The sequence below is a fragment of the Lissotriton helveticus genome, chromosome 1_1 (genome assembly GCF_964261635.1).
Source record: "Lissotriton helveticus chromosome 1_1, aLisHel1.1, whole genome shotgun sequence".
NCBI classification, from domain to species: Eukaryota; Metazoa; Chordata; class Amphibia; order Caudata; family Salamandridae; genus Lissotriton; species Lissotriton helveticus.
This window is the reverse complement of record NC_136057.1, coordinates 1,125,563,800-1,125,590,518: the sequence shown is the minus strand read 5'-3', so window position 1 is coordinate 1,125,590,518 and position 26,719 is coordinate 1,125,563,800. Positions and strand designations below refer to the sequence as shown.

Below are 26,719 nucleotides of genomic sequence, written 5' to 3'. Positions count from 1 at the left end.
GTGGTGCAATGGAGTCAGCACTAACATTGTTCCGCTCCAGAGGACAAGAGGCCTAATCCCCTAATTGGAGGGTGTCTGTATTGCTAAACCGGGTGGTTGTGCGATGAGTGCCAGTGTGGACTGGACAGCAAAGACAAACTTCTGCCTGAGAGTGCAATGGCTTTCCGGCACAAGTTTGTCTTTGATGTCCCCCTCCGATTAGGTGACTAATCAGAGGGGTTTTGCGAAAACAGATTCTTTTGAATTTATATAAAAGATTCTAGGATTATTTAAATTCACTTCCCAGTGGAAATTCGTGGTTTCTTTGTGGCATAAGTACGCGTTTATCTAATTTATCCCCTAGGTACTCCGCTGCATTAGGTTGCCTCTAGGCAAACATGACTGTCCAGATAATAGTCCTTTGTGAACATATGGAGGAAGGCCCATGTAGCCGCCTGGCAAATGTGTAGGACAGGGACTCAGTATGCCAACGCAGTGGTAGCAGTTTTGGCCTCAGGAGAATAAGCATGCAGTCTTTCCGGAGGCTGCTTTTTGGTCAGTGCATAGCAGATCTTAATGCAGAGCACAAACCAGCGGGTGACGGTTCTCTTTTGCAGAACCTTGCCTTTATTCGCTCCAGAGAACCACACAAAGAGCTGATAATCCACCTGGTGTTCTTTGGTACGATTTATGTAAAAGCTCAGTCCTCTCTAAGGGTCCAAGACATGGAGATTCTCCTATTTAGAAAGATGAGGCGGAGCACAGAACGCAGACAAGATGATGTTCTGACTGACGTGTAACAGTCACAACTTTAGGCAAGAATGATGCACATATGCAAAAAAACAACTTGTTTAAGATGAAGGTCAGGTAAGGAGGGTTCACACAGAGCTTAAAGCACACTCACAGACTGTGCAATGTAATGGTGATGAGGGACAGAGTCTTGAGGGTAACAAGCAACACAGGGCAGATGTGAAGCAATTGAAGGGAGTGCACATTAGAAATGTAAGGACTAAGTTAAGGACCTACTGTAGCATGACAAAAAGAGAGGAAGGAAACAAATGTAACCCTTTTAAAAACACGTTCCAACTGGAGACATAAACAATGCTACAATGCGGGCTGATTCCACAACCGCAAAAAAGCTGAAGAGCTGAAAGGTATCCTTTAACCGTGCTCAGAACAAAGCCATGCTGGGCTAGGCAACTTCGCCAAGATGACATCAACTACCTTCCGAGGAAGATTGAATGTAGTCAGCTGTTGCACTCAGTCTCCAAGGGGTAGCTTGAATGGAGGACAGATGCTTAAGCCCAGGACTTCTGGACAAATAGGCCACAATAGAACGCATGAGTTTAGAACACATGCCATTACAAAGCGGTCATTACAACAACCACGTTGTCACATCACATACCATTACAACGCAAGTCATTACAACGACTTGCTGTAGGGGGCGCTGGATGTTGGAATAGTATAATTTACTATTCCAACTCCAGTCTGTGCAACAGTAAGGAAGGTGTTGGATTTAAAATTCAACACCTTCTGCCCCCTACAGCAAGTCATTGTAACATTTTGCGTTGTTATGGCATGCGATGTAACAACGCGGTGATTGTAATGACCGAGTTGTAATGGCATACGTTGTTTCGTATGCGTGGTAAATTATGTTTCCCGTTCTGGATAATATACTCTTCATGCCCAATCCTGAGCCACTAGGATGACTTGGGCCAGGTCTGTCCTAATCTTCTTGAGAACTCTAGGCAGGAGAGGTATCATAAGTAAGGCATATAGGAGTCCCAAGTTACACTCAAAGCAAAACGTTTCTCTGAGTGAGAGGCGTCTTGGAGACTTCAACGCCAGAAGTGCTGACATTGCAAGCACTCGGTGGTGGAAAACAGATCAAGCGATTTACCCCGTTCGTGAAACATACATTGAGACACCTTCAGGTGCAGCTCCCACTTGTGATTCGCAAGGCAGAGTTTGTCTGCTCTAGCATTCAACAACCGTGACAGGTGTATCACCAACAGTAAAATTAGTTGGTGGTCCAACCATTTCCAGACACTTAGGGCCTCCTGGTACAGCTTCTGTGAACCCAATCCCGCCCTGTTTGTTGCAGTGCCAACAGGGGGTGGTTTTGTCCATGAGCACCTGAACCAGCTTCCTCTGATATCCACCTCTGCCAGATGGCTACCCCAACCCAGAAGTGATGCATCAGTCACGACTGACAGCTCTGGGTTTGAACAGGAGAGGGGTCTGCCGCAGACAGGATTGTGGTCCAGTAACCAACACTGCAGATCTTTTGCACTCTCCTCCAAAATCTGAATGGGGTTGGAGACGTACCCTTGAAGTTCTGCCGACTGGGACTTCAGTTCCCACTGCAGGGCCACCTTGGGCTTTGCTAACATGTGCACTTTAGGTGCGTTTTTCATACTTTTCGTCACCACCTTGGGGTCAGGGCGTGTAATTGTGATCTGGCTGGACCATACAAATGGAGAAAGCAGCATGGATGCATGATCACAGTCAGATCACAGTCGGGGGTGGGGGGGTAGTTTGGGGGGAAGAAAGTGTTTGGAGCATTTTTTTTAAGCGGAAATATTGTTTTAAGAGTGTGCAACATATTCTAGGTTGCTTTTAAGTTTGAGGCAAGAACCTTTTTCACCTCTTTTGGGGCTTAAAATACTGAAGGGGAATTTTACTAGCACGCACACTTTAGGCACGTTTTTGTACTTTTTTCGTCAACATCTTGGGGTCCTGGAGGCAATACTAGTGTTCTGGCTGGTCCCCACAAATGGAGGACACTGCGCAGATGTGGTGCTGGCGTGCCAAAGTTAAGCCCGTCCGTGCCTATCTGGGTCCACGGGCCAGTAATTATTGCTCCTACACCAAAAATAAGGTAATCTTCACTGCGTGCCTACTACGGGAATTGCCAGTCCACATAGATGCGTAATTTCTTCACTCTTTTTACTTTCATTTCTCTCTAACAACTTGCGGTCACTGTGGTTTTTCTCCTTGGCTCTATCTTAATCAGCCGTTGGTACTACATTCTACCTCTGTGCATCGTATGTTTTTGGTGAATTGTCGGTCCCTGCCGCCTCAGAAATTAGACATTTGCAATCTCTTATTGGATTCAGCACCTAATGTGCCTTTTCTTATTCTTATTGAAACTTGTTTACATGATGGCTTCGATTTAGATGTAGTCCAAGCGTAACCTTCAGGCTACTGCATTTTCAGGCTTGACCGATCTGGGAAGGGTGGAGGTGGCATTGCCACAATGTACAGGGATACTTTAAAAGGTATGTTCTCCACCTCACGATTGAGAGGAAACCAAGTTACTTACCTGTAACTTTGGTTTCCCAGTATTGGTAACTTTCATAGATTCCCATAGCTTGAATCATTCGCCGTCATCGAAATGGGAGCCTCGCTAAATGAAAAATAGCATAGCAGTAGGTACAAAAGAGAAAGAAAGGCCTAGGCCTCATCTCAATTTGTAGCATATCCACCTCTTTTTGTTAAAGAGACCAAAAACTTGCAACAACCAATCAGATTAGCCTCACCCCATAGAACCTTCCTGAGAGAATCTCAGAGCCTCAGATTTTCGTAGCCGTTGTGTAACAGTATCCAATCTGCTGAAGGCTGAGCTTTCCCAGGGGAGGAGGGTGGGCGCATGGGAATCTATGAAAGTTACCAATACTGGGGAATCAAAGTTACAGGTAAGTAACTTGTTTTCTTGCCCCAGTATTGAAACTTTCATAGATTCCCATAGCTTGTATCAGAATAGCTAGCAGTAAGTAATAACAAAGCACATTTTGTGATATAAGCATCAAATACATTAGTATACATACTGTCATAAGAAGCAAAGCCACTGAAACAGCAGTCAGTAAACATTCTCAGATACAAAATGTGCACTCATAGGAAGGAGGGATAAAAGGGAAAGCTCACCGCTCATTGGAAGAAATTCCTCAGGACCGCTTGTCCAACTGCCGCTTCCTCTCCTGTGGAAGACTCCAAGCAGTAATGCTTTGTGAACGTGTGGGCACTGCTCCATGTAGCTGCCCTACAAATGTCTTTGATAGGAACTCCAGCGAAGAGAGCCGTAGAGGATGAGACTGACCTCGTAGAGTGAGCTCGTACAAGTCTTTCTAGCGGCTTATCCGCCGTCTGGTGGGAATAATGAACAGCACTGGAAATCCAACGTGAGATTCCTTGTTATGAAAGAGGAAAACTTTTTCGAGGAGCACTATAAGCCACAAAGAGCTGTGAAGATTTCCTGAAAGCTTTTGTTCGTTCAAGATAAAATTTTAGACATCTTTAGACATCCAAGGAATGCAGAGACCTTTCCGCTGGAGACGTAGGTCGAGGGAAAAACAATTTCAGAACCACAGGTTGGTTCAAATGGAAATCCAAAGGGACCTTTGGGATTAATTTCAGATTTGTTCTTAGGATTAGAGTGTCTTTTTTGAACTGTAAAAAAGGCACCATAATGGTAAGAGCTTGCAGTTCCCCAACCCTTCTAGCCGACGTCAAGGCTAAAAGGAGAGACACTTTACATGATAGAAACTTTAGATCCGCTCTGTGAATAGGCTCAAATGGAGGTCTCATGAGATGAGCTAGAACCAGATTGAGCTGCCAGATTGGAGGCGCAGGCTGAACTGGAGGGAAAGCCCTGAAAATACCTTTCAGGAATTGCTTGACAATCCTCGCGGACCAGAGAGAAGGACCTGAAGCAGTCCGCCTAAATCTAGAGATAGCCGCCAGGTGTACCTTGATGGAGGAATGTGCCAGGCCTGACTTAGCCAGAGAAAGAATGTAAGGCAATATCTGGTGAGGAGCAGAAGAGAATGGATGGAGATTCTGTCAGTGGCACCATAAGCAGAAACGTTTCCATTTCGCGCAATAGGTCTTATTCGTACTAGGTGCACGGGCTTGAGATAATATTTCTTTACACTCCTGAGGTATATTTAAACTCTGGAATTCCCGGTGCTCAGAAGCCACGCTGTCAATTGGAGAGAGTTCGGGTCTGGATGCAGCACTTGGCCCTGGGACATTGTCAATAGAGCTGGAATGGGCCGCAGGTGAATTGGCTGATCCTGAGAGAGCAGGAGAAGCTCCATGAACCAGAATTGGCGGGCCACGCTAGTGCGATCAAAATCATTCTGCAGGGTTCCGTCTTGAGCTTCCTGATTAGCCTCGGAATCAGGGGAATTGGAGGAAAGGCGTAAACAAATGCGCCTGACCAGGCTATCAAAACAGCATTCCCCACTGAGTCGCGATGGTGATCCCTGCTTACATAGAACCGGCATTTCCTGTTGTCTGTGGTTGCAAATAGGTCTATGGACGGAGTGCCCCACAATGTGAAGACTTCGTCGAGAATGTTTTGATCCAGTTCCCACTCGTGACAGACTGACTTCAGACAACTCAGGGTATCCGCTTTCGTGTTGAGTGTACCTGAGAGATGTGCTGCTGAGAGAGAAACTCGGTTGAGAATTGCCCATTCCCATATCTCTTAGTCCTCCCTTGAAAGACCTCGAGATCTTGTTCCGCCTTGTCTGTTCACATAATGCATGGTCGTCGTGTTGTCCGTATGAACCAGTACTGTGGAATTCCGAATTCTCTGAAGGAAAGCTTGCAAAGCTAAATGAATTGCCTTGAGCTCCAGAAGATTGATGTGGAAAGTACGCTGATCGGGTGTGTAGGAAGGTGGATATCTGACTATGGTTACTCCCAACGTTTTGCCTGGTGTTTTGCTGGTTTTTGACTTAGTTGGCCTGGGATCCTGCTATTCAGGACCCCAGGCTTCCTGCTCTCGCTGTAAAATGGACTCCATGTACCTTAGGTGCATTTACCAATTGGTACTGGGTCACCTTATCAGTCCCTGTACAGTATACCTTAGGTATCCAGGGCATAGGTGTACCCAGGGCCCACCAGGGGCTGAAGCATGTATTATGCCACCCCTTGCTGGCCATCTAAATCTGACACAACTGGCTGCATGACAGCTGGGGCAAGGTGGTGTAAACACCCTTTGTTGTAGATATAGTATACCTATATCTAACCCTAAAATGGACACATATACTCCTATCAGTCACTCCTATGGAAGGCCTTATCAATCCTGAAGGCAGAGTGCTTGGAATTATGTGAGATGGTGCTCTGACATGAGCTGAGCCCGTTTGCAGCTTGCGGAACTAAGTCCTAATAGTTGTTCCATGATAACGCTATACCATATACTCTTAAGTGCATTATAATCCTCGCGGTTAAATGCTAACTCTGGTATAACATTATCAAAACATGTCGAGTAAGGTGTCATACGATTTGGAATACTACCCCCCTCGCCAATTCTGGCGACGGGGGTAGCATTCCACCCTTCTAGAGGGACACGACATGTATGTAACTGTGAACCCCGGTTAAAGTTAACTCGAGCCTCAGCATCACAAAATGGATGCTGCCACCACAGACACAAGTCTGACCTCCTGCTGCTGGGAGTCCTTCCAGCGAGGATGGCTTGGACAAAGGGTTTCCTGCCTTGGGAGGTGCTAGCACCACCCCAGACAGGATTTTGTGTATTGAGGTAGGGAGGCCTGAAAGGAATGAGACATGCCTGGGGCACACAAGGTGCCCTGTGCATACACCGGTTCAAACCAGTTGCTGGGGCATCCCAGCCCCAGCTCTGGCGGGAAACCGGACAAAGGATAGGGGGTCTAACCACCCCCCTTCCTGGTCCCACCCAGGGGAGGGACCTAGTCAGTAGTGCAGCCCCCTTTAGGAGAATAAAGGTAGGAGCTGGTCCCATTCCAAATTAGATTATCCTGAACTATTCAACTCACCGTGTGGGTTGCCTTTGCCAAGGCCTGTTGACTCCAATCCCGGATCCAACACCGCCGACAGCGAGAGCCTGCGTGGGACAGCTCGTGCCTCCATCCTGGTCGTCGAAGACACCTCCTGGTCCACGTGGCTGCAGAGTCAAGCGTCCACTCTTCACCTGATCGCGACGACGACATCTGGTTCCTTCCTGGTTCCACTCCAGTCACTGGCTAGTGACTGTGAACATTGTCCCCTCTGCTTTCAGGTCTTCTTCTTCAACAATCCACCCTTGGATTGCACCGGACATCTTCCTCCTGGTCGCCTGCAGCATCTTTTCTTTCAGGCTCCCTTGACTTCAACGCGAGAACCCGACGCACTTTGACACCTATGCACCCGCGGCCCGTAGGTGAGGTTACAAGAGCATTTCGGTGCTCAAGGGTAGTTTAACTGTCCTAGTGTCCAGTTCCACAGTCGTTTTAGTCCTACCTAGTCAGGATTGTCCGTACTCACCTTTAACTTGTACTGTACTGTCCATAGACGTTGTTACGCATCTCGCGTGTGAATTCACACTCTGCACACGCGTTCCGTGGGCCTCCTATTACTTACCTGAAGTTAGTATAGCATGGTCCCATCGATCCTACAGCCTCTGGACAGCTCCATTCCTTTTATCGACTTTCACATTCCACTTACTTAGTATATGGTTTGTCGTGCCCCTAGGGCACCATTGTAATTTTGTGCAACTCGTAGTGTTTTTCGTAAGAGATTGTCATGTGCTTAGCCCTCTGACCTCATAAAGAGTTCAGAGGTGTTGTTATTAATAAATATATTTTTTATTTTCATAGCAACCTGTGTGGTGTCCTTTCATCTGGTATTCAAGGGGTTATATTGTGGTAAAACAGCTGGCTTCACATGCCAAAAGAGTTTAGCCTAAGACTGCTTTGTCCATGCTACCATTAGGATAGCTGGTCTATAAGGTTGACTTACAACCAATCACCATAAGGGTTGTTTGGACTGATACAAGGTGATCACTAGAACTAGTGAGCATCATATATCAGGCCAACTTCTCACATTGGTGTGCAGCGGGTGGGATTTGAGCTTGCTGTTGTTTTTACCACGTATAATCTTGAAATATCATTTGAAAGATCACATAAGGTACCTAGGTACATATAACAAGCTTAGAAATACTCTGAGTTCTACTGAACCAGCTGTTGTAGTAGAAAGGGCCTAGCACACCCTGACTAAAACTCTTAGCAAGGGATCAGTAGGAAAACCCATAGTGTAGGTAAGTGCATCACTTGCACCTCACTAGAAAGCATGTCTACCCATGGAGAGTTTTCAGAGACTCCCCTAGTGGTTAGTGAACCTCCACAGGTCCTTTCCAGATATGCAGCTCTTAGTTTCCAGGAGATGAGACAATTGTGTACCTCCAGGAAATTGAAACAGGGTTCTAACCCTACCGCTCCCTTTCTGTTAGGTCTCTTAAAGACATATGATGCTAGAAAGGCTTCTAACACAGATGGGAGCATGCCACCCTTAGAAGGTACTCTTGGAGATCCAGACCTCCCTGAAACAGAGAATGTAGAAGAGGAGGAGGAAGAAGAACAACAATCTGGGGATGAGGCAGACAATGGTTCTGTGATAGTCAGCAGACTCACAAGGGCCAACTTAGACATGCATAGGGAAGGATCTGGGGGACCCCCAGTACTGACCCTAAGCAGGCCTAACTTTGGGGCTAGGAGAGATAGATCTCATTCTAGGGACTCCAATAGATCTGTGCACTCTCATGCCTCTGCTCATAGGAGAATGACTTCCCCTCAGATGAGAGAGCATGAAGCAAGGATTAAGCAGGCTAATCTGAGGATCCAGAGGGAAGAACTTGCCCTGGCCAAAGAGAAGCTTGCCTTTGTTAGAGAGCAACAGTTGAGTGGGGTAGTCCCCACTGGTGGCAGCAATATCCCTAGGGATAGATACAGGAGTTTTGATAATGGACACCTGAGTAAAATAGTGCCCTCCTATAAGACAGGAGATGATATCCACAAGTGGATAACTGCTTTGGAGAGAGCCTGCAAAGTACAACAGGTACCCCAGAGTCAGTGGGCAGCTATATTGTGGCTCTCCTTTGAAGGTAAAGGTAGAGACAAGCTCCTCACTGTTAGAGATGAGGCTGCTAATGATTAACAAGTCTTGAAAACTGCTCTGATTGATGGGTTTGGCTTAACCACTGAACAGTACAGGTTGATGTTCAGGGATACCCAGAAAACTCAGGCTCAAGATTGGACTGACTTTGTTGATTGTGCCACTAAGGCTCTGGAGGGCTGGTTACTGGGAAGTAAGGTTACTGATTACAAAGGATTGTATAATCTAATTATGAGAGAGCAAGTCTTAAATAATTGTCAGAACCAGTTATTACACCAGCACCTGGTAGACTCTGATCTGACCTTTCCACAAGAATTGGGTAAGAGGGCAGACAAATGGGTCAGAACCAGGATTAGGCCTAAGAACCAAGGTGGCGACCAAAAGAAGGAATCAACCAAGCCTCAAGAGAAGGGTGGGAATAAATCTACAAATCAAACCACATCAGGGCCCAAAAAATCCTCCGAGGGGGGTGGGTCCCAGAATCCTTCCAATACCCAGAAGAAACCTTATTGCTATACCTGCAAACAGGTAGGCCATTGGAAAACTGACAGCAGTTGCCCAAGGGCCAACAACAATAAGGAGAACATACCCTCAAGTAACACTTCCAAGCCTCCTGTTACTACTAGTAGTAATCCCCCAGGTGGTGGGAGTGCCCCCAAGAATTTGGGTGGATTTACTTGGGCAGTTCCTGGGGACTCTGGCCTAACCAGGTCCCCTAACTCAGATACTCTTGTCTGTGAGACTGGCATGGGGTTTGCCAACTTCACTGATTGTCCCAACACGTTGGGCAAATACAGACAGGAGCCCCTCATCAATGGTCTGAAAGTTGAGGCCTATAGAGACACAGGGGCTAGCATCACCATGGTGACTGAGAGCCTAGTCCCCTCAAGGCAACTTATACCTGGTGCCACATACCAGATGACAAACATTGATGGAGTGCAGAAAAATCATCCCATGGCAGTGGTACATCTCAGCTGGGGAGGTGTCACTGGCCCCAAGAGAGTGGCAGTGTCATCAAACTTGCCTGTAGATTGCCTACTGGGGAATGATTTATAGATCTCAGCCTGGGCTGAGGTAGAGCAAGACACCCATTGTAAAATGGTAAACCTCCATGGAAAGGTTAGTGGGGCTGTGATGGCCACCACCCCAGTCCAAGATGTCCTCCCTGAACAGGTTAGGAGGGTTGTGCCAGTCTCAGCCCAATCTCAGACAGATTCCTTCCCTGAAAAGGTTAGCAGGGCTGTGATGGTAACAGCCCATACCCAAACTGAGTCCCTTCCTGAAAAGGTTGGTGGGGTTGTGATGGCCACAGCCCAAACTCAGACTGATAATAGTGTTGTGAAGCCTGAAACTATGGATCACTCCACTAAAACAGAGAGCATTGAGGAGGAAGAGCAATCTCCCTCCCACCAGACTTTAGGAAAGGATCAGCCTCCTCAGGGAACTGATCTTGCCCCTTGTGAAGGAGCTGCCCCAGAGGTAGTTAGGCCTAGCCTGGCAGAACCCCTGATGTCAGTGGACCCTTCCAAGGTGGGACCCAGTCTGGAGCAGGTAACCTGCCCCTCTCTACCCTGCCTCAGCCAGCCCAGGGCTGTAGAGGTCAGGGAGGCCAGTGGTGGACCCCAAAGGGCCCCCTGTCCAAAAGAACTCCCCAATCAGCAGATTAAGGGCACTGAAGCTAGTAGTCCTAGCCAAGTGAAATTAAAACAAACTCCTGAGGGATCCCCCTTAAAAGTAGTTAGGGACCTCCCACAGATGGACACTGTTGGGCACAGCCAAACCTGGGACCTAAGGGCCCCAAACCTGACCTGTCCCTCCAGTAAGCCAAACAGAGGGACCCAGCCCCCGGCTTTAGGTAGCCAGAGGTTGACCCTGAGAGCATACAGCACCTCAGTCCTGGAAAGAAAGGCATATATGGTGGATAGTGATTGGAGGAAGTTGAGCCCAACAGTAGTGGAGCCTCACTTCAATACTCCATCCCAGCACCAGCCTTTAACTTTGCCAAAACACACCACAGGTAGAGATTCCCTATGGCGGAGACCCTCAGATACCCTTAGGGTGAGGGATTGCTTAGTGGACCATGAGATAGGGGGTAACCATGCCAGTGCTGGTACTTCCTTATATGGCCACTTAGGCAATATAGGCTTACCTGGTCAAGGATAGCCTTATCTCCTTTCGTTTGGGGGGGTTATGTAGGAAGGTGGATATCTGACTATGGTTACCCCCAACTTTTTGCCTGGTGTTTTGCTGGTTTTTTACTTAGTTGGGTTGGGATCCTGCTATTCAGGACCCCAGGCTTCCTGCTCTCTCTGTAAAATGGACTCCATGTACCTTAGGTGCATTTACCAATTGGTACTGGGCCACCTTATCAGTCTCTGTACAGTATACCTTAGGTATCCAGGGCATAGGTGTACCCAGGGCCTACCAGGGGCGGAAGCATGTATTATGCCACCCCTGGCTGGCCATCTAAATCTGACACAACTGGCTGCATGACAGCTGGGGCAAGGTGGTGTAAACACCCTTTACTGTAGATATAGTATTTATTTTATTTTTATTTTATGTAGTTTATAGAGCGCACAGCTACCCCCGAGGGGGTGTCCCGGCGCTAAAAACCTGAGCCTCTAAGGGGAGGAGGGAGCAAAGGGCAAGGATGCGCAGTGGGGTGACTCAAAGTGCGGAAAAGAGCCAAGTTTTGAGTTTGGCTCGGAAGATGGATTCGGCGGGACAGAATCTCAACTCGATTGGTAGGGAGTTCCACAATTTAGCAGCAATGACACTGAACCCTCTACCACCCATTCTAGATAATCTAAAACGGGGAGAGATCAGGAGGCGGAGGTCATTGGATCTCAAGGATCTGGTGGAGCGGGAGATCGAGACACGTTTTTTCAGGTAGTTGGGCCCGCGGTCGTTAATAGCTCGATAGGTGAGGGTAAGGACCTTGAACTGTATGCGGCTGGCCACTGGGAGCCAGTGGAGTTCCTTACGATACGCGGAGACAGATTGGCGGTAGGGGATGTTACCAATCAGTCTGGCTGCAGCATTCTGGACAATCTGCAGCCGGCCTACCAGATACTGGGGGGCACCAGCATAGAGGCTATTAGCATAGTCCAGGTGGGACGTGATGAGGGCTTGGGTAACTGTACGGCGGGAATCCAGGGGGAGATAGGGAAGAATTTTTCTGATCATGCGCAGCTTCAGGAAGCAAACAGAGGTCACTTTATTAATCTGAGTTTTGCATGATAGGGAGTCATCAAACTGGAAACCCAGATTCCGGGCCGAGTGAACGGGGCTGGAGCGGGATCAAGCTATATCTAACCCTAAAATGGACACATATACTCCTATCAGTCACTCCTATGGAAGGCCTTATCAATCCTGAAGGCAGAGGGCTTGGAATTATGTGAGATGGTGCTCTGGCATGAGCTGAGCCCATTTGCAGCTTGCGGAACCAAGTCCTAATAGCTGTTCCATGATAACGCTATATCATATACTCTTAAGTGCATTAAAATCCTCGCGGTTAAATGCTAACTCTGGTATAACATTATCAAAACATGTCGAGTAAGGTGTCATACGATTTGGAATACTCCCCCTCGCCAATTCTGGCAACGGGGGTAGCATTCCACCCTTCTAGAGGGACACGACATGTATGTAACTGTGAACCCCGGTTAAAGTTAACTCGAGCCTCAGCATAACAAAATGGATGCTGCCACCACATACACAAGTCTGACCTCCTGCTGCTGGGAGTCCTTCCAGCGAGGATGGCTTGGACAAAGGGTTGCCTGCCTTGGGAAGTGCTAGCACCACCCCAGACAGGATTTTGTGTATTGAGGTAGGGAGGCCTGAAAGGAATGAGGCATGCCTGGGGCACACAAGGTGCACTGTGAATACACCGGTTCAAACCAGTTGCTGGGGCATCCCAGCCCCGGCTCTGGCGGGAAACCGGACAAAGGATAGGGGGTGTAACCACCCCCCTTCCTGGTCCCCACCCAGGGGAGGGACCTAGTCAGTAGTGCAGCCCCCTTTAGGAGAATAAAGGTAGGAGCTGGTCCCATTCCAAATTAGATTATCCTGAACTATTCAACAAGAAGAAACTCTGGCCTTCGACGTTCTGCTCCACAGAAGACTGAAGAAATCTCCCTTGTGGGCAAGGAGTGTCCACCCTGCAACTGCAGGCACCATCAAGCGTCCAGCGGCTTCACTTTGTCTTCTTCCCTCGAGGATCCAGACTTCAGAGCCCGACGAGACCCGGATTCCCAGACCTTTCCGACCTCAACTCACATCTGCAGCAAAGCTGAGACCCGTGGGTGCAACGAGACACGTGGGACCGGCCATCTTGAATGAACCTGCACTTTGCTTCCAGCACGACTCCCGAGGTAAACTCGACCAAGTGCTTTGGGGACTGAGAAGCCCCAACCCCGAGCAGCTCCTGCACCTAAGATCAGCCCTCCAGCTTCCACGAGATCTGCGTGGGGCCCTTCTGCTTGTTTGCTGCTCAACGCGTTGTCTGGTCACTTGCCGGCTGGCTAGTGGCCTCCTAGACGACGAACCTTTGAATCTTTGCTGCTGGTCTGGTTGCTCCAGACTGGCCCTTGCTCCCTTCCAAAAGAGGGGCACCCCGGACTCTCCTAGTCCGCACCAGATGTCTTTTCCCTTCACCGCGTGGGTTGCCTTTGCCAAGGCCTGTTGACTCCAATCCCGGATCCAACACCGCCGACAGCGAGAGCCTGCGTGGGACAGCTCGTGCCTCCATCCTGGTCGTCGAAGACACCTCCTGGTCCACGTGGCTGCAGAGTCAAGCGTCCACTCTTCACCTGATCGCGACAACGACATCTGGTTCCTTCCTGGTTCCACTCCAGTCACTGGCTAGTGACTGTGAACATTGTCCCCTCTGCTTTGAGGTCTTCTTCTTCAACAATCCACCCTTGGATTGCACCGGACATCTTCCTCCTGGTCGCCTGCAGCATCTTTTCTTTCAGGCTCCCTTGACTTCAACGCGAGAACCCGACGCACTTTGACACCTATGCACCCGCGGCCCGTGGGTGAGGTAACAAGAGCATTTCGGTGCTCAAGGGTAGTTTAACTGTCCTAGTGTCCAGTTCCACAGTCGTTTTAGTCCTACCTAGTCAGGATTGTCCGTACTCACTTTTAACTTGAACTGTACTGTCCATAGACGTTGTTACGCATCTCGCGTGTGAGTTCACACTCTGCACACGCGTTCCGTGGGCCTCCTATTACTTACCTGAAGTTAGTATAGCGTGGTCCCATCGATCCTACAGCCTCTGGACAGCTCCATTCCTTTTATCGACTTTCACGTTCCACTTACTTAGTATATGGTTTGTCGTGCCCCTAGGGCACCATTGTAATTTTGTGCAACTCGTAGTGTTTTTCGTAAGAGATTGTCAAGTGCTTAGCCCTCTGACCTCATAAAGAGTTCAGAGGTGTTGTTATTAATAAATATATTGTTATTAACCTGTGTGGTGTCCTTTCATCTGGTATTCAAGGGGTTATATTGTGGTAAAACAGCTGGCTTCACATGGCAAAAGAGTTTAGCCTAAGACTGCTTTGTCCATGCTACCATTAGGATAGCTGGTCTATAAGGTTGACTTACAACCAATCACCATAAGGGTTGTTTGGACTGATACAAGGTGATCACTAGAACTAGTGAGCATCATATATCAGGCCAACTTCTCACAGGGTGTCTAATGACCGCTCACTTGTAGGTCTTGTAAAACAGCTCCCCAGCCTTCCAGCGAGGCATCCGGGGTCAGAACCAAGGGAGATGGAGCAATCTTGAAAGTGAGACCCTTTGAGATATTGTCTTTGTCCGTCCACCAATCGGCAGCCTTCCTCATGAGAGGTGTGACCATTATCTTGTCGTCGAATGAGCCTTCCGCTTGGCGCCATTGCCTGTCTAGCTGCTCCGGCAAGGGGCGCATACGTAGTACGCAAGGCGGAATTAAGGGTATGCAGGATGAAATCGATCCTAGGAGCGAATTGTACAGACGGACCAATAGAGACCGTCTTCTCTGCAATTGACGAGCCAGGAATGAGCTTTCTTCGTCTTTCCTCCGATGGGAAAGCCTTGCAGCATCTTGTATCCAGAATGGAACCTAGGAATTTGGCCGACCTGGATGGGAGAAGGACTGATTTGTTCCTGTTGAGTTGTAGACCCAGATGCTCGAAAAGTTGAATGCAACTTGTGACTGTTCTTGTAGATGCTTGAGAAGATGGAGCTTTTATCAACCAATCGTCTAGGTAGGGAAAAACTTCTAGAGATTGTTCTCTGAGAAACGCTGCCAAAACAGGGCCAAAACCTTCGTGAAAATCTGAGGAGCGGATCTGAGACCGAAAGGCAGGACTTTGTATTTTAAAACGGCTCTTGGCTACTGTGAAGCGTAAGAATCGTCTGTGATCTGGGTGGATCGGTACGTGAAAATATGTGTCCTCAAGATCCAGAGTTGCCATGTAATCTCCTGGATTGAGAAGGAGCAAAATATCGTGAAGGGATACCATCCTGAATTATAGTTTTATGAGATAGGTGTTGAGCTCCCTCAGGTCTAAAATTGGGTGCCATTTCTCCTCCATCTTGCGAACCAGGAAAACATGGAATAGAACCCTTCTCCTCTCTGAGATAGAGGCGCAGGCTCTATAGCTCCCTTGATGATCAGTTGGTGGGCTTTGAGACGTAAAAGCTGTAGATGTTTTGATTCAGTGCCACGAGGGGCTCTGGAAGGTGGGAGGTCTTAGAATTCCATGTGGCCAAATTGTACGACATTGAGGACCCACCACCGATCTGATGTTATGATCTTCAAGGTGCGCAGACAGTGTGAAATCCTGCCCCCTACTGATGTTACCAGGGGTGGAGGAACAGCAGACAGAGCCAGGAGGCCGCTATTGACGTTTAGAAGAATCTCTCCCTTGACGCCCCTGTCGACCTCTTGCAGGTTGGCGAGAGAAAGACGCTGACTGGCCCTGGCGTTGAGAGTATTGAGGCTTGTAAGTCTGCGAAGATTATGAATAGGAGGAGTAGCGTTGTTGGTATCCTCCTATGTAATATGAAAAACTTTTACCTTTTGCCCCTCGGAAAGGTACCTTGCGCTATTGCAATGTGCCTAAGGACTTAGCTGTTTCCGTGTCCTTCTTGATGTCCTGTAAGTCATCGTCTATATGCTTACCAAAAAGCATGTCACCATCAAATGGCAAATGCAAAATCTTATTCTGTACCTCAGGGCAAAACCAGGTAGCCCAAAGCCAAACTTTGCCTCCTCAAGACAGCTGAGCCTGCCAAGGCGCGAAAAGCAGTTGTGGCGATGTCCATGGCACAATCAATAATCTCTGAGGAAGATCGCTCCCCCTCCGCCAGGATTTTCTTTGCATCCGCTTTTGAAGAATCCAGTAGCTGATCAACGAAAGGAGACAAATCGTACCACATTTGGTGATCATATTGTGCCAAAATTGCTAGTGCACTGGAGGCTCGAACCAGGAGACTGGACATAGAGGAGAATCTCTTGCCTACATTGTCAAGGCGCCTGCCTTCTCCATCCGGAGGTGAGGCAAGAGGAGCCGATGGGTTCTTTGACTTTCTCTGAGCCGCCTGGCAGATTACGGAGTCCGGCCTTGGTTGGCCTACCAGTCAAGCAGGACTACCATCAGGAGCCTTATATTTTTTCTCCAGCCGCGGTAGAACAGGGATAACAGTAGCTGGAGACTGCATACCCTTCATACATTCACTCCATATATGCTCAATGATGGGAATAAAGCGAATGGATTTCCTATAAGGCTCTTTAAAATCAGAGAAAGCAGTCCAATTTAACCACAGGAACAGGAAGACCAAATCGTTTTGAAGCTCTCTCCATAAGATTATGGAAACCTCCGATGTCTGCTGGAGGAGAATCCACAGGATTCGGTACAGGTGAAGCGGGATCTGGTATAATATAGTCGTCCCATTCTCTATCCAGGTTTGGGACCTCTCTCACATTCCGGTCATCCCCCAAGGAATCATCATCGTCATCTTCATCCACATTAGCCTGCCCCGTGGCGATATTTTGTTGTTCCTCCAAAGTTTCCGGCTCTGGTAGTTGAACCGTAGATGTCGAAGGAAGAGGCGGTGGTGGTGGTGGTGGTGGTGGTGGTGGCGGCGGTGGTTGCATGGATTCAGAGGGTTGGGGTGGAAATCTCCTCCTATAATCCATCAACATGATCTGTAAGTCACTTATTAGGGACTAAGGCATATAAACCATACCTTGCTGAGACTGTTCTTGAGGCCTTTCCTGAGAAGGGGGTTGCAGCTGTTCCTTATAATAGTCATCAGAATCTGAGTCCTGGTATTTCACCTGGAGCTGAGAAGGACTATATGCATCGCCTTAAGGACTATCTTTCTCATCAGAATAGTCTTCACCTAAAAATAATGCATGGAGGCAAAGGCGTTACCCTCCGTGGAGATGTCATCTCCGGTGTAATTTGGCGTTTCCTAATTGAAATCTTAACTTTTTGCACCGTTGATGGAGTCGTCGACGACATCGTCGTCTTCGATGGAATCGTCGTCGGAGAAAGGATCATCATCGACGACGAACTCGTCGTCAGTATCATGGTAGCCGTCGTCATCGCCATCGTCGACGTAGTCTTCATCTACACCACCGTCGGCGTTATCTTAGTCGACGTCAAGGTTATTAATATCGTCGACGACACTTATGCAGGACCCTGCGTCGTCGACAAAGTCGTCATCGAAGCTGTAGTCGTCGAAGCCCTCGACGCGAGTACCGTCGACAGAGCCATGATCGACGCCTGATGCCCTTTAGAAACCGTCGTCGATGTACCTGATGAAGTCGTTGTCGACGAACAGGTTTTCTTGTCTGATTTTCCTTCCTGAGGTAAAGATGCTGGCTTTTTAAAACCTTTTGTCTTCTCAGATGGTGGAGAGAGAACAGAACGTACTTGAGTCACCTTCTGTTTAGAAATTAACTCAGTCACAAGTCCCTCCTTCTCCTTTGCACCTCGGTGAGGAGATTTTCCAGGACTGGGCCGATGAGACCTATCAGAGGTCTTTTGAGAGGCCTTAGCAGGAGGTTCAGTTGATGTTGAAGGGAAGACCTAACCCTTTTCTTAGATCTCCTTGATGAAGAAGCTGAGGAGGAATCCTCGCTGTCACTTGAAATCACCTCCTTCCGTGACTTCATCTTCTGTAGCCAAGACAAAAGTCTTCCTTCCCTGTCTCTCAGTGTCTTGGTGGAGAAGGTTCTACAGATTTTACAATCAGTGGCTTTGTGGTCCGGGTACAAGCAATAAATACAACCCTCAAGCTTGTCCTCCACATAAAGCCTTTTTTTAGAACAGGTGGAACAAGCCTTAAATAAAGCCTTCTTCTCTTTATCTGATGTCTTGAAGAAAAAAGTAGCTGAAATCCAAAGTTGTAGAGAAAACTGAGCAGAGCTCAGAGGAGACTCCCTTAGCACAACGTGCGGTAGAACATCTGGGGCTCTGAGATTCTCTCAGGAAGGTTCTATGGGGTGAGGCTGATCTGATTGGTTGTTGCAAGTTTTTGGTCTCTTTTACAAAAAGAGGTGGATATGCTACAAAATGAGATGAGGCCTAGGCCTTTCTTTCTCTTTTGTACCTACTGCTATGATATTTTTTATTTTCCGAGGCTCCCATTCCGACGACGGCGAATGATACAAGCTATAGGAATCTATGAAAGTTCCAATACTGGGGCAACTGTGAAAGCCTTTTATTCTCAATAACACGGAGTCCCACATTTACCTATTTTATTATAAAGACCGTCTGGCTCATATTCCCACTTCACACAGATCTTCACTGACTTAGTTGCAAGTTTAGAGCTGAACAGAGCTAATTTTACAGTGTTAGGTGATTTCCATCTACATTTTGATGACCCTGACAGCGCAGCCTCCAAAAATCTGTTAGAAGATCTATTGACTCTTGAACTGTTGCAGCTAGTTGATGGGCCTACCCATGAGAAAGGCCATATCATTGATCTAGTCTCTAACAAGATCAAAATTCTTCAGATGCAAAATCCAATTCCTTTGACCTGGTCGGACCACTTTCTGCTACCACAGGTGTTAATAGTGCCCTCTTCCCCACGAGCAAACCACCGGTTTGACGGTCTGGAAGATGCTGGTCCAAGTTGAAGACAAAGGCGTGGTCAGCTGTTTTGCAGACTTTGAGACCAGTCCTGGGAGAAGGTATTATTCCCTCCACATCCACTTTTAATGAATGGATCACCAACTCCCTATACTTAGTCCTACCCACTAGGTGGCATAAGACCTCCCAACAAGAAAAAAAGAAAAAAAGTCCCCTTGGTTTAATGCTAAGTTGCTTGCTTTAAAAAGAACTGCAAACATCTTGAAAGACGCTAGAGTAAAACATATGATGAAGTTAACAAAGTTAATTACAAGAGTGCAGTTAGAACATATCATGGGGAAATAAAACTTGCTCAATCGGCATATTTCTCTTAAAAAATTTAGGAATCCACCAACTCTCCTAAGGAGATCTTCCAGATTCTTAAGGACTTAACGGAACCTAAATCACCCAATCCCACCCTGGAAGCATCACTGGAGCGCAGCAACAACGTAGCCTTCTTCTTTCATAACAAGATTTTAGATATCTATTCTTCCTTTCCCGCTTGCCCAATTGATGAAAAGCCCTCAGGAAGTGGATCTTCCCCAATGCAGCCCAACGCAACGCTCATGGTCTTCGCTGATCTTACTGTAAGCTTGCTTTTAGATCTTTTAAATGCAGTAAAATCTGACTCACACCTTGACTCTGCTCTTCTTTAAATTCTGTTAAGGTCTGACAGTATTGCCCCCACTTTGGTGGATTTATTGAATTTTCCCTCACCTATGGGCAAGATCCCCTGCTGTTCAAGTATGTAGTGGTGAAGACCCTCTTAAAAAAGCCTGGACTAGATACTCTTTACCTGAACCATTACAAGCCTATATCCCTGTCACCTGGCCTCTCAAAGCGCCAGGAGAAGTATGTGAACAACCATCACTGTGCCTTCCTGGAGTGCAACAATGTCCTTCAATCCACACAAATGGATTTCAGACCACAGAAGAGGAACAGCTTTGCTGGCTGTGGTTGAGGAACTAAGATCTCTGTTGGACAAAGGAGGCTCAGCAGTCAACCCAGCTGATCCTGAGAGCAGCCTTCAACACAATAGATCACTCCACACGTATCCGTAGGAAATCTAAAGTGGACGTCGGTGGCTGTGCTCTGACCTTGCTCTCTTCTTTTTAGATGGGCAGAACTTTCCAAGTGCTCGATCACTCCTGGTACTCACACAACCTTCCCCTATGTTGCAGGGTGCCCCAGAGGCACTCCCTCAGCCCCACTCTTTTGAACCTTTATCTGTATCTGTTGGCTGAGATTTGCCATTATTTTGGGCCATCACTGGTCTCATACGTCGATGACACCAAGCTGGTGATCTTCCTGGTCCCTAGCTCTAGTCACCTCAGCATTGCCCCGTCTTCAGGAGGTGGTTGGATGGATGGCCAATTGCAAACTGAAGCTCAATGAAGACAAGACTGAGATGATGAAATTGGGCAATAATCTTAATATTTATTTATTTATTTAAAACATTTGTAGAGCGCGACTGTCACCTGGCAGGTATCCTGGCGCTGGTGTATTACTCCTGAGTTAATGGGCGGGGGAGGTGAATAATGGGTGAGCGGTCATTAGGGGGGGAGTGTGGGAAGAGCCATGTTTTGATTTGCTTCCTAAAGGGAAGGAGGTGTGGAATCTGGCGAATTTCGGCAGGTAGACTGTTCCCGAGCTTGGCCGCAGCCACCCTGAAGGATCTTCTCCCAATCCTGGCTTTCTTGTATCTGGGTATTTTCACAAGGCAGGCGGTTGCGGACCTAAGTGTTCTAGTGGGGATGTACCACGAGAACAGACGTTGAAGAGGTCTAGGTCCTGCACCGTGAAGAGCCTTGAAGACCAAGCAGAGGGCTTTGAAGGCGATGCGTTGCTTCAAGGGAAGCCAATGCAGCTCGGCCAAGGCAGCAGTGGCCGAGGATCTCCTGGTCCAACCCAGGGCCAGTTTGGCTGCTGCCGACTGAACTCGTTGGAGTCTGTCTAGCTGTGTCGCAGGGGATTCAAACAGGAGAGCATTGCAGTAGTCAAGGCGACTAAGGATAGTGCACCTGACTATCAATGCTCGTGCTGAGGATGGTAATAAAGGTAGAATTTTACGCAGAGAGCGCATAAGGGCGGAGCAGGTGGCAACTGTTCTTGAAACCTGCGTTTCCATGCTCAGTTGCTGGTTTAGCATGACGCCCAAATTGCGAACAGTGGTAACAGGTAGCGGATTGTTGGAGTTTTCCGGGGGCCAGAAATCAGTAGGCAGAGGGCGGGAGATGCGGCTCGCGGGACAGAACAGGACCTCGGTCTTAGAGGAGTTAAACTGGAGAGAGTTCCGATGCAACCAGCCTGCGGTGTCTCTTAGGCAGTTATGGAAGGCTTCAAAAGAGATGGAGTCTTCACCCTCCCAGGAGAAAAGAAGCTGGGTGTCGTCAGCATAGTTTACTGTGGTCATATTGTGTGATTTAATCAAAAGGACCAGAGGCTTCAGGTAAACATTAAAAAGAATCGGACTGATGGAAGAGCCCTGGGGGACACCGTGAGGGACAGGGGAGAAGGCCGATCGGAAAGGGGGAAGGGATACCGCCTGTTTCCTGTTGCTGAGGTAGGAGTGAAACCAGAGCAGAGCCGCGCCATCAACACCTGCCTCTCTCAGCCTCTTAAGCAGAAGCCCATGATTGACAGTATCGAATGCGGCAGACAGGTCTAATAAAATCAAGGCCACAGCTTGGCCCCTGTCTGCACGCATTCGAAGCTCTTCCATGGCAGTGAGCACCGCAGTTTCAGTGCCATGGGCTGGGCGAAACCCAAATTGGAATTCGTCCAGAGCGAGGTTCTGCTCAAGGTGGGCTGAGAGGCAATTGCTGACCCAGCGTTCAAGCACCTTCGCCGGGAATGGCAAAAGTGATATGGGGCGGAAATTGGACAAACATTCCGGGTTCAGCGTAGGTTTCTTGAGTAGCGGGGTGATAAGAGCTTGCTTCCAGGGGGTAGGGACGAAGCCACAGCTGAGAGATTGATTGCAGATCAACCGCAGGGTGTGGAATAGTTCGTGCCCGCAAGCTTTTCAGATTTTCGGGGGTATGGGATCAAGAGGAGAACCCGAGGTGATGCCCATTACAAGTTTCTCAAATTCTACTTGAGAGATCAGGGGGAAAGCCTGGAGGCAATTCATAGGAGGGCTTGCTGACCTCGAGGTGTCAGGGTTGACTCCGGGAGGGGTAGAGTTAGTAAGTGGCAGAGGGATTGCCAGGTTGTTGACAATGATCTCGATTTTATCGGTAAAAAACCGAGCAAGATTGTCACAAAGGGTCTGGGATGGGGGAATGGGGTTCTTGACACAGTCAGGATGTATGATGTTGTCCAAGATTTGAAATATACTTTTTGAGCTGTTAGCAGCGTTAGCGATAGTGGAGCAATAATAATCCGATTTACACTTTGCGATGGCAGATTTGTAGTCACGGAGCAAGTTGTTCCAGAGGGCTTTGTTGTTGTTACAGTAGCCGCGTCTCCACTTTCTCTCAGCCTGTTTACAGGCAGATCTGAGGGATCTCAGAGAGTCATTGTACCAGGGGGCAGGTGCTCTACCTTTGGGTCTACAATATTTTAAAGGGGCAGCCGAGTCTATGACAGATGTAATTCTCGCGCTGAAGGAGCTGTAATTGTTTTCCACCGAGCTGGTAGAGGAGAAACTGTCCTGCACCTCGAAGACTTTGGTGGATGCGCAGAGAGTTTCTAGAACTTTCCAGTTTCGGTAGGGGAATTGTGGAGGAGAGTAGTTCTTGGGCTTTCTTGATATGGCGTTGGTAATAAAGAGTTTGATAAGGGAGTGGTCCGTCCAACTCATGGGCAGGATGTCGCCTATATGCGTAAGATCAGGACTTGAAAAAATGAGGTCAAGGCGATTGCCTGCAGAGTGGGTAGGGGCCTTTATCAGTTGACCAAGCCCTACACTGTCACAAGATAACAGATAACAACGTTATAAATAAATAAATAAATAAAACGTTTCCACCCTCTGTGCCACATTATTTATCAAGACTCCCCAGCCCCAAGGGGGTGATAAAGAGCCTTGGAATGTGGCTAGACTCATCTCACTATGATAGCCCCTTTAGCCAAAAGGGCTTGCACCTCCTGCCACACAACAGAAAGATGGTACCCCATCAGTCGCTTGGGGGGATGGTGGAAGGTGAGGCAGCATGAGAATGAAAGGTAGGGCATATCCTAGCAGAACAATTTGCAGGACCCACCTCTGTAATGTTATGGCCTGCCAACCCGGCAAGACTTTTTTGGATCCTGCCTCCCATGGAGTGGTTGTGCTCCACAAAGGGCACGCTAAACGGGTGTGGCTGATGTGGCTGCAGCAGAGGGAATTAATGGAATGGGAGGAACAATTACCTTGACTGTGGGGGCAGTGGACACCACAGCCTTGAACGCAAAACTGCTGGGCCCATTGTGGAGGTTAGACTAGCTGATGCTATGGGGTACCAAGGTCGAAACTGTGAAAGGAGCAGTAGAGTTGATGCGACTGGGGAGATAGGGCGGATAATCCCAAGGAACGTGCTGCAGTTCTCATCTCCTTGAACTGCTTCAGAGCAAACTCCAGCCAAAATTTATATCTGGGTGGAGAGCCCAAGGGTCTGCCATGGGGACAGAGTAAATGACTCCGTTCCCATGGTGGAAAGGCCACCCACCAGATTTATAAACGACCACCAGCAGGTTTCCTGGCAGAGAAGATGCAACCTTACTCCTCCTTGCTTGTTGATGTACCACATCGCAGTCATTTTGTTTATCAAGATCTGAACCAACAGGCCGCTGGAGGAAGGCTCTGCGAGCCAGCCAGATCACCCGTAATTCCAACAGATTGATGTGAAACATCTGTTCTTCTGAAGACTAGAGGCCTCTTATCTCCAATACCTCCAGCTGAGCTCTTTACCCGAGGGTGGAGACATTCATAATAACTAGTTGCAGAGGTTGGATGGCTTTTCTTTGCAATGGTTCACTTTTGGCATTTTGGTCGGGGGGAGAGGGGTGGATAATTTATGTTTCTAAATTCATGTTTGAAAAGTATCATTTAAAAAATATATATATATTTCTAAATGCACTGATATAATCTGATATACGAAGGTAAAACGATTCTACGTGTTAATAAAATACACTTTTTGAATTTTGAAGGGACTTTATCATACCTTTACAATTTTGCTGCAAGATGTCTTTAATGATTAAGGTGTTTCTAAAGTTAAGTGGTGCAAGACAGCCTAGTTACTTGCTTTCTTTTACTTCAATTAACATTTAAATAAATGCTTGTATATCATGATGAGCCAGTCATCCAGGTAAGGGACTACTGTTATACCAGCACGACTGAGATAGGCCGCTACCACTGCCATCACCTTTGTGAAGACTCAAAGTGTGGAAATCAGATTCAACAGGATATCACAAACTGGTAGTGTTCATTTCCCGGCATAAAGCAGAGGTACTTCCTGTGTCACCGCAGACTAGAGATGGGAAAATATTAATCCTGTAGGTCGACAAACACCATCCAGTCTTCCGCTTCCAGTGCAAGCAGAACCTGAGCTAGGGACAGCATTTGAACTTTTCTTTTTCGAGAAACCAGTTCGGAATCACAAGGTCTTGAATCAAAAGAAAACCACTGTCCCTGGAAACCATTAATTATTGAGAGCTTGGCCCATACCTTCTCTGGAACCAATTCCACTGCGTCTTTTGGGAGAAAGAGTTTTACCTCCTGTTGTAAGGTATGCATGTGTTGCAAGTGAAGAGGGTGGGAGTTTGCTTAAAGGGAAGGGTATACCCCCCTTCCACAATCTGCAAGACCCCCAGGTCTGAAATAATGTCACTCCGTGCTTGTGGAAAGGAGGAAATCCGTGTTCAAACTGGCTGTCTGTACTCTGACAAAAGGTAACTATGGCTGAGTCCCTGTGGAGGCTGGGGAGCAGGGAGATGGGGCATGAAGGGCTTATTTTGTTCCTTTGCCCTGTCTAAATGCTGCCTGTACAGTGGGTTCATCTGCTGTTGTTGTTGGGAATGTTGCTGAAGGCCTCGAAATGAAAAGCCTCAAGAGAAGACTCAAAACTTCTTACATTGCTGATTACCCCTTGCATAATTCTGTAGACCCAGTGACCTCACTGTGGCCTTGAATCTCTCCAAAGTGGAGTAAGCTCTCACTCCAAAGAGATGGGTGCCATTAAATGGTAGGTTCATGAATGTCATCTGGATATCCTTGGAGAACCTTGAATTTCGCAGCCACGAGTGGGGAGCAGTGAAACAGAAGTCCCCATTGATCTTACAACTGAGTCCACTGTGTCTAGGCCAGACTGAAACACTTGCTTAGCTGACAGTTAGCTATCCCTAGCAATTCTCAAATGTGACTTTGCAGATGGTATGGCAGATTGGGGAGAACCGTTGTGGGGTGTCCCAAAGGAAATGTACATATCAGACATAGGAATTTTATGCAGCCTCCCTATTAGTGGGAGTGATGGGGAAAGTGCCAGCTTGGAGCTGCAAGAGGGATGAGCCAGAAGGCTTCTGGAGAAGGGTGTGAAGATATAAATACTAGATCTCCAGGAACCGGTCTGTAACGCCTTGCAATTGATCTGTGCATTGTGGTGGAAGTATATATTTTTTACATAGACCGCAAGTATTGGTTCTATTAAGGACTTGTTATAGGGGAGCAAGGGCTCCTTAGTATGGAGAGCTGTGTGCCAAACCTCAGTAAGGATGTTGGTTTTGGTTCCAACATCTCTGCTGCCTTTGTAATTACCGAATGGTAAGAGGTAACCTTAGATGGAGGAATTGGGGAATATAGTTCCCATTCCAGAGACATATCCAGACCACAGGCATCTCAGACCTGCAAAATCATGATAGCTGATTGTTCATCTTCTATTATCTTAGCTAGGGCCTCATTAAGGATCTGAGTCTCAGAGACACAGAGCCTTTCTCCGAGAGCGCTGGTGTGAAAAATCCAACAAGGGGACTGACTCCGGACGAGACGATTGCAATACCAGTGGAGTCGGCTCGGGAAGAAAAAGTTGCCTGCAGTAACAATCTTTCTGGTGGATACTCTATCTACCTGCAGATTTCTCATACGTAGAAATATCCCAGGCGTCAAACCGGATATGGAAACTTTAAAGCTTGCACGTTGCCAGAAGGGAGCGTTGGATTCGTACTGGGAAGTGGCGATCGGATGGACTGAAATCAACATTGATTAGTGCAGTAACAAAAAATGAAACATTCTGTGGATCTTATTAACTTTTCCTATAACTCTCCGTCAAACAGGGAGGTGTGCAGTTTGTGAGGACTCCCCAAGTAGACTATTGGCAGAAAGATCGTTACCACAAGTAGGTAACTTTTTCTTCCGATAATTCTACCTGCAGATTCCTCATCTGCACAATAAACAATACATTCCACAGCTATACCTCTCTAGGAGGAGGGTTGATGTATGGTTATACCATGAAATCCTGCAAGATGGATCTGGCAAAATGCACCTCAGAATCCAGACAGTAATACTTGCCAAATGTGTGCAGAGATGCCAAAATGGAATCCAAACTCCTCTTGAAAGGGCAGAAGTGCTGGCTTTGATGCCGGTAGAATGGGTCCTAATTCCTTCTGGAGGTTCCTTCATGGCCAGCACAATTCAGGTCTTAATGCGTAAAATGATCCATTTTTTTTGCACTGCCTTGTCTTTCCTGGCACCACAGTACCCTATGAAGAGCTGGAC

At 47.6% G+C, this 26,719-nt stretch overlaps 1 protein-coding gene across 2 annotated transcripts in view; it reads right to left on the bottom strand.

Moving 5' to 3' along the window:
* The window catches only part of CEP290 (centrosomal protein 290), a 1,500,249-nt gene that overhangs the window by 704,662 nt on the left and 768,868 nt on the right, over positions 1 to 26,719 (bottom strand). The gene's annotated exons all lie outside the window — the stretch shown is intronic.